The sequence below is a fragment of the Crinia signifera genome, chromosome 7 (genome assembly GCF_055691185.1).
Source record: "Crinia signifera chromosome 7, ASM5569118v1, whole genome shotgun sequence".
NCBI lineage: Eukaryota > Metazoa > Chordata > Amphibia > Anura > Myobatrachidae > Crinia > Crinia signifera.
In genome coordinates, this window is record NC_139223.1 from 61,754,311 (window position 1) to 61,763,192 (window position 8,882).

At 49.9% G+C, this 8,882-nt stretch overlaps 1 pseudogene; it reads left to right on the plus strand.

Annotated features, from left to right (window-relative positions):
- The first annotated feature begins 4,301 nt into the window (after window positions 1-4,301).
- LOC146025446 (U2 spliceosomal RNA) lies at window positions 4,302-4,507 on the plus strand (annotated as a pseudogene).
- Window positions 4,508-8,882: the final 4,375 nt, after the last annotated feature.

An 8,882-nucleotide genomic window follows, 5' to 3' on the forward strand; every position in this document is an offset into this window, starting at 1 on the left:
TAACACAATACTGTATGTGACACACCGCAAAGCCCCGTACACATTATGTGACACACCGCAAGGCCCCTTACACTTTATGCAACACATCGTAATGCCCCTTACACAATATGCAACACACCGTAATACCCTTACACATTATGTGAGACACTACAAGCCCAAAAACACATTATGCAGCCCACTGTAATGCCCATTACAATCTATGCCAAACACTGTAATACCCTACACATTATGCAATACACTGCAATGCCCATTACTCAATATGCAACAAACTGTAATACCCTACGCATTATGCAATACACCGCAATGCCCCTTACACAATATGCGACACACTGTAATACCCTTACACATTATGCTGCCCCTCGGTAGTTCCACCACTGACTAGACCATAAAACTAATTCTTAACCTAGAGACTGCTCACTAGCTAAAGACATATGTTTTATTCAACAAAGGACTCCAAATCTACAGAAAAGTCAAAACACGAAAGACAAATAATAAATCTTAGATCTTGTTTAAGGAGTGTGTCGCACAATTATGGAGTTACAGTACTGGGACATTGAGTTATCTGTAACACTCATGATGAATAGTGCTGTTGATTTAAAGACACCTGTCCTAGATTCAGCAATTTTTTATGGAAATTTACTAATTATATTGCTTCCTTTTAAAGTTGTTTTATTGCCTGGTAATTCTTAAAGGTATATTGCAAGGGATTTGTCTAGGTCGCATCTTGTGCAGAGATATGTAGTATGTTGTGAGGCCCAAACTAGCCGACTTTTTAAAACTCCTCTCCGGGAGAAGCCCAGGAGGAGTGAAAGGGTGGCTGGACGAGGCTTCGTTTTGGGAGCAGGGCGATGCTAACGTCACCAAGCCCCGCCCCCACGACCGGCAGTCGCATTAATTTGCGGGTTCATAGATGGGGGAGGGGCTAAAAAGGCGCAAAATGATGTAATTTACCTAATTTTAGCCCCCCCCCTCCCCGCAGACCCCCGAAATTGACTACAATGCGGGAGACTTGCTTGAAATATATTTGAAGCCACTACATCATGGTTGCCGACTTTCTGGCTGCTCTCTCCAGGAGAGAGCAGCCAGCTCAGTATGGCAGGGGGGCGGGCCCAAAGCCGGGAGAAAAAAGGGCGGAGCCACAGCTGTGATGACCCATTTAGGGGCGTGGCTAGAGCGATCACGTCATTTTAGCCACGCCCCCGTGCAATGCCAGTATTTTATGCATTGCACTGCGGGGAGCGTGGTTTAAGTGACGCGATTGCGTCATTTGACCCACGGAACCCCCACGGACCCCCCCCACGGACAATGCGGGAGAGTTGCCGTCCTTTCCTGCACTACATGGGTTGCATAAGATGTACAATGATACAGGAATAAGAATGTAAACAATAATAGACTTATTATACTTCTGCATAAGCGATGTGATGATGATCCACTAATAAGGTTGACTGAAAACTACATACATACATGAAGATAGCAAAAATAGCACAAGTACAAATGTAAACGCGTGCAGACTTAAAGGTGCATAAAATGTTCTATTTTATTTAATTGAACAAAAGTATGGAATTTTCCATGAAGAGTGTGGTAGAAGGCATGGAATAAGCCAGTTATCACAGGAGGCAGTACACATCTACACAATAATGTGTATGTATTACACAGTGCTAAATTCAGAGCCGGCCCTAGGATAAATGATGCCCTAGGCAAGATTTTGGCTGGTGCCCCCTAGCACCGCCACTAGTCCTGCCTCTGACCCTGCTCCCCTTTCCCAGCACCATCAACCCTCATCATAGCAGTCATCATTTTGGTGTTCCTACTCGCAATATTTTAAATAGAAACAGTGCACACATTCGGTACGTAGCCCAAACAGGGGTGTGTTCTTGCTGGGAGGGGCTTGGCCACACAATAGTACCCCCAATTGAAATTAGGCCACACAGTAGTGCAACTTCACATTATATCATGCGATGGTGTCCCTTATTCACGTTAAACCATACAGTAGTACCACTTTACCTTATATACATTACTCCTCACATTATTCACATTATACCCTTAGAAAATAATCCTGAGAAAATATTGTATTTTAAGCACCTCCATGGCCCACTGCAACCCAGCACAAAGCAGTGTGAGCTGGGCAGAGGAGAAGAGCTGCAGCTGCTGCTGTCACTTAAGGGGAGGGGGCCCAGGGACCCCACTGGGCCCTCTCATCAGAATTTGGTCTGGGTAATTTGCACCCCCTACCCCTTTCTCTCGGCACCCCTGATAATACCACACAGTAATGCCCCTTACACATGACACATGATGTCAATTTCGGCGTTGGGGGCGCAAAAATGTTAGTTACGCCACTGACTATGGTGCATATTCTACAGTGCAATAATCTGTAAATGATCATTATATATGTAAGGAAGGGGAATGGGTGGAGACACCAGTGCACAGATACCATACTTATTATCATGCATGGAATATATGTATAAATGGGCCCAGACTATGCACTCTCTAGTGGTTAGCCAAGCCTCAGTGGGGACACGGTCATTGGTCTCCAGCATGATGGTCGACAAGCATTAGGTTGACACCATTAGGTCAACATGCATTTAGGTTGACATGCAGGAAGGTCAACATGACTTAAGGTCAACATGGGTTAGGTCGACAGGGTCATTAGGTCGACATGGGTAAGGTGGACAGGGTCAATAGGCCGACATGGGGTTTTTTACTGCTTTTTTGAGCCGACATATGCCGACAGGCGGTATTTCATGCCCTACCATCCACTAGGGCAGGGCTGGGCAACACCGGCCCTCCAGATGTTAATGAACTACGCATCCCAGGATGCTTTGCATTCGTATTGCTATGTGGCCATGCTGAAACTGATGCAAGGCATGCTGGGATGTGTAGTTCATTAACATCTGGAGGGCCGGTGTTGCCCAGCCCTGCACTAGGGTGTGGTGGGAGAATAAAATAGTGTGCCGAACACAGTGAGGCACTGGGCCCGAAGCATACAGAGTGCAACGAGCCATGCGAGGGGACGCTGTGCTACATTTTAGTGTTTATGTTGACTGTGTTAACATTCTGGTTAAAAAAAAATTGACCTTACCCATGTTGAACTAATGACCCTGTCGACCTTACCCATGTCGACCTAATGACCCTGTCGAACTAAAGTCATGTCAAACTCAACTCATGTCAACCTAAATGCATGTCGACCTAATGATCCATACCCCCTAAATGTTGGCTAGTCACACCCCCTCTGGAGACAGGCCACAGCCCTAAGCATGGGCTTCTACCACTGCAATCACCCGGTGGTCCATTCATGCCCCAGTCTGACACTGACCACATACACAGGGAGGTTAGGAAACATAGAACATTATCAGATCATGAGGAACAGGAATGCAATTTCTGTGTGTACAAGCACCGGATGAGACACCTACTGTAGATAATGGGAAAACAGTCGGGTGGGGGCAGATGGAGTGAAGTTGGGATTTAGCTGGTATTAGTCTCTCCTAGTAGAAATACAGAGTGAATGTACAGCTCGGGTGCTTACCATGTGATGTCATGTGACTACTCTGTTAATGAAGGGGTTTCAATAGTTAAACTGTCACCCGGACTTAAGGCTCTGCTGTAGCCAATGGCAACCTTCTGCACATTACCAGCTGTTCTTTAGTGTTCGGAGCCCTGGATTGGCTCCAGTTGAACTACATGACATGGAGCCAGTGGATAGGGATCGTGCAGGCTTCCTGGCACTCAGATGATTGCGCTGCTGCAACGACAGGTGCCCAGCTGCTCACTGCAGGATAGGACAGCAGTTACCAGGCGGTGGAATCTGAGTTTTCCACACTGGTGACAGTGAGTGGTCCATACCTCCCAACTTCTGTGTCGGGGAAATAGGGACACTCGCCCGAAAAGGGGGCGGGCGTATGCAAATGAGGGAGCAGCTTATGCTAATTAGCCGCAATCTCATTTTCATACGAGAATCATGCGCACAGCGTCTATTCTATTAGATTGGGGGGTCTCCCAACTGCCATCCCCCCGCAGCGGGACAATGCCTGCCGCGGGTGGGACATCGGGACAGGACCCGAAAATCGGGACTGTCCCGCTGTAATTGTGACAGTTGGGAGGTATGAGAACATGGCAATAAGCAGCATCGCTACTACCAGTATATTGCGGTCTGAGGCTTCTGCTGATGTCCTAGTGCAGTGGTTCTCAACCTCGGTCCTCAAGGACCCTCAACAGTGCAGGATTTCCATGTTTCCTGGCAGTTGTACAGGTGCACTCATTATTCACTGTCACATTTTAATAGATCACAGGTGGAGCTAATTATTATCGCTTCTCGGCCTTTTGGCTAAGATCAAGTGTAGTATCTGTTCTTATCAGTGGGTATGGACTGGCCTCTGGCAGAGAATAGAGAAAGGTTGGACTGAGTAGCTGCTCTTATGGGCGGAGGGTGTGGGACCCCTCTTTTTTGCCTGGGAGTGGTGAAAAGTCTCACTGAGTATCTTCACCTCTGCCTTTGGTAGGAGGTGTTGTTTCCGTAAATCCACTGGTAAGAGGGGGGGAGAAACACTGGGCCTAGTAGTTTGACTCTCTTGACGGGGTTCGTAGCCCCCGAAGGATGAGACAGCGAAAGGCTCAGTCTAGTATCCATTCCCAGGGAGCGGAGAAAAGCTGAGACCGAGTAGATTGGTCCAGGTTGGCCAAGCCGACAGCCTGGGCACAGCGAAAAGCTCAGCTTAGTATCTTAACCCTGGGAGCGGAGAAACACTGGGACTGAGTAGATTGCTCTTCCGAGGGGGGTGCAGCCCCTAAGGGAGTCTTTCGAAAAGCCCAGTGGAGTACCTATTCCCATGCCAGGGGCTGGAAAATGCCTGCTGTTGAGACGGAGAAACACTTGGTCGGACGCTGACTGGCTGGCTGCTTGGAGTCCGAGGCTGCACTGTGCCCCCGGGGAAACTCGGGGGTGCCGAACATGCACGGGTGATCCCGAAATCACCATGCACTAGTATGGCACTAGCACTGCGCACTTTCCCTCTAGGTATGCGCTTCACGTCCTTACCTCGTCCTTTTGGATGGGGTAGGACAATTTTTCACACCCCCACCCTGGCCTTCTGGCTAGGGTCCTTTATTATTTATTTCTCTTCCCCTCTCACGTTTGTCACTTTTCACGTTCCTTGTTTTTTGTAGTTTGTCACGTTTTTTTGGGCAGTGTGGTCGACCCTTTCGGGCCTTCCATTTCCCCAACGTGCCGAAGCTCTCGCCTTTTGGGGAGAGCTTCGTGCCCCCCCGAGGACGACCCCGAGCCGCAAGGCGGAGGGAAGTCCACAGCGGGTCTCTCCAAACCACGGGGTGCGGAGGACCCACCGTCCTAACCCTTTCGGGGGTTGAGGAATGAGGGTCTCTCTGAGCTTCGGCGAAGAGGACCCACCGTTCCCTATTTTCCCCTCTTCGGCCTTATGGTTGAGAGGGGTTAGGGGAAAAACGGGGCCCTGTCTCTTCGGAGACGGACCCATTCGGTCGCACGGCCTCCTTTGCACGTGTTTAGGCACAGCACTGGTGGTGGGGAGCACACCTCGGGCTCCTGAGTTTTTTCAAACCTAGTGCAGTGGTTCTCAACATCGGTCCTCAAGGACCCCCAACAGTGCAGGGTTTCCATGTCTCCTGGCAGTTGTACAGGTGCACTCATTATTCACTGTCACATTTTAATAGATCACAGGTGGAGCTAATTATTCCATCTATGATTCTGAGTGGAGCCCTGGAAAACGTGCACTGTTGGGGTTCCTTGAGGACCGAGGTTGAGAACCACTGTTCTAGTGAATTGATGGCTGAGGAGCTGACATTAGACAAATGCACATGTACATACCTAGTAGGAACTGGAATTTCATAACAATACATAGGATAATACAGAGTTTAAAGAGATAGGCGTGTATTTAGTGTTCCCAATTATCCCAGTTCAGTAATCATCATCTTACTGCATAGTTGCCTATCCTCCTGGAATGACCGGGAGGCCCCCGATATTCGGGATCACCTCCCGTCCCCTAGAATGGTGAAAGTGTCCAATGGGAGGGTCCATGGAGACCAGATGATGCAAATTTCATCATTGTGGCCCTCCTCCCCATTGTGTAATGTCTGTAAAACCGGCATTACACAGCAGTTGCCACGATGATGCAATAGCATTGGCCACGCCCACTTGTACACTTATTTAAATAGCCCCACCCCTGGCTCCACTCCATTTGCAGGTCCTCCACCACCATCGCCCCCTACCCAGGGCCGGATTTATCACTAGGCCTGTGAGGCACGGGCCTAGGGGTGGCTCCTATTAGGGCCGGCAGCTGGCAGACGCCTCTTGCTGCCTGGTCAGTCAGGGACAATTCCCATGTGACTCGTAAGCAAGCTACTGTGCGACGTGCTGCTGACTTGGACTCAGGCAGGTGTGAGACAGAAGCAGGTGCTCCGTGCCCAGTGCCTGTCACTCGTTTTCATGAGGCGGGGGGGGGGGGGGAGTTGTGCGGAGCGGCAATGGATGCTCGGTGTCCAGTACCCGGTACTTACATGCCGAGCTCCTCCAGAGGTGACTTGGGCGGCAGGCGCACGTATGCAGGTACTGGCCGGGTGGCTCTGTTTTTAGCTATAATATATATGCTGGGCTCCAACGCTCCTCTGTGGGAGAAAGGAGGATGGTGGGGCAGCGGGTGCTCACTGCTCAGTCCTCAGTGTCAGCTGCGGGGAGTGGCCAGCAGCAGGAGAGGAGGCAGCTCCTGTGATGCGCACCGCACAAGCCCCAGTGTTTGGTGCACCTGTAACGCTGCCATGGACTGTCCTTTCCCCCACAGAGGAGCGTTGGAGCCCAGCATATATATTATAGCTAAAAACAGAGCCACCCGGCCAGTGCCTGCATACATGCGCCTGCCGCCCAAGTCACCACTGGAGGAGCCCGGCATGTAAGTACCGGGTACTGGACACTGAGTATCCATTGCCGCTCCGCACAACCCCCCACTCCCCCCACCTCATGAAAACGAGTGACAGGTACTGGGCACGGAGCTCCTGCACAGCACCTCTTCCATCATCCTGTGCTGCCAAACCCTTCTGTCCTTCATCCCTCTGCAGGAAGTAAGGTACAGTCTAGTGAAAGGTGCTGTATTGATAAGTAAGAGGTACATAGGGTCACATAGTAAGGGAAATAGATGTGTAGGGCTGTCAGAGAGAAAAAGAGAGAGGGATAGGTATATCAGGTCAGAGATGGAGAGATATATGGTTGTCAGACAGAAGGATAGAGGGAGGGTTGGATAGGTATATGGCTGTCAGAGAGGGAGAGGTACATAGTATGAGAGAGGGAGGGATGGAGCGATACATGGCTATCAAGGAGAGGGAGAGCTACATGGGGTGAGTGAGGGAAGGAGAGATATATATATTTATCAGGGAGAGGTACATAGGCCTGTATTCAATGTGACCGGCGAGCAACCGGGAACCCTCGCTGTCAGATGCCAGTGAGGATTCCCCCAAAGAGTCAGGCTTGTGGCTAATGCATTTAGCCGCTAGACTCATTGTTTTTGTGGCCGCACATGTCGTTTCCCCCTCGCTGCAAAAATGCAGCGACGTGAAAATGGCGTGTGCAGGGGGTGAGTTGAATACTGACCCTGCTCGCTGTAACAGCAAGCAGGCATCACTGCTCGCTGTCACAGCATGCAAAAGTCATTGAATATACCCCATAGAGAGAGAGAGAGAGGGAGGAAAGGAGAAGTGTATTGCAGACAGAGGGAGGGAGAGGAACATAGGATGAGTGAGGGAGGTAAGGAGAGGAGTTGGGCTGACAAAGGAAGGAGGGATATGACTGCAGCGGAGTCACTTTCTTCCCCTTGTCCATAGAGAGCTCTCTATGGCCCTTATTCAGATCTGATTGCAGTTCAAATTTGTTTGGAAAATGGGCAAAACCATGTGCACTGCAGGTGGGGCAGATGTAACATGTGCAGAGAGAGTTACATTTGGGTGGGGTGTGTTGAAACTGAAATCTGAATTGCAGTGTTAAAATAATGCAGCCAGTATTTACCCTGCACAGAAACAAAATAACACACAAATCTAACTCTCTCTGCACATGTTACATCTGCCCCACCTGCAGTGCACATGGTTTTGCCCATTTTCCAAACAAATTTGTACTGCGATCAGATCTGAATAAAGGCCTTAGTTAGTGACAGCAGAGGGTAATATTGGTTATATTAATATTATATTATTATTATTAATTATGCAGTTTATCTATTGCGTTTCTATTGTGTTTTCTTACATATGTTAAAATGGTGTGGGGGGGGGGGGGCGGCCAAACATTTTGTGCCTAGGGGCGGCCTGACCCCTAAATTCGCCCCTGCCCCTACCTCCTGGAGCTGGCTGCCCTTTCCCAGAGAGAGCAGACACAAAGTCAACAACCCTGTCTTACTGTCTCCTTATTACACCATTTTGTTATACAATATATAAACTGTCTGTAATTTTACCCCACAAGGAACAAGCAGCGAGTCAGCACCCTGCCCCGGCAATGTCTCGGATTCTATCAAGAGGCTGACCATCCGACATGAGATAGGCCGGGGCGGCTTTGGAGTGGTAAGTGTCATGACTGTATTATGGCTACCTATTGCTTCTTATATGCAAATTCATGCATCTGTTCTAGTTCTAGTAGGATTGGCATGGCATCTAGGTGGATGGAGATGAGACGGCTGTTTCAAACAGATGGGGCAGGTCCCATCCTTGCTGGCGGGTCGCCAGAACGTACGCGCTGGCGACCCGCCAGCTGCCACGCCAGTGACGGAAACCCTGTCTGTCTCCGCCTCAGGGAGACGGACAGGGTTAGGGGGGTTAGGGGGGGGGTGCGGGCAGGCGGCGGGGACCCCGGGTTACCGCCGGCAAGCCAGCGGGGACCCGGG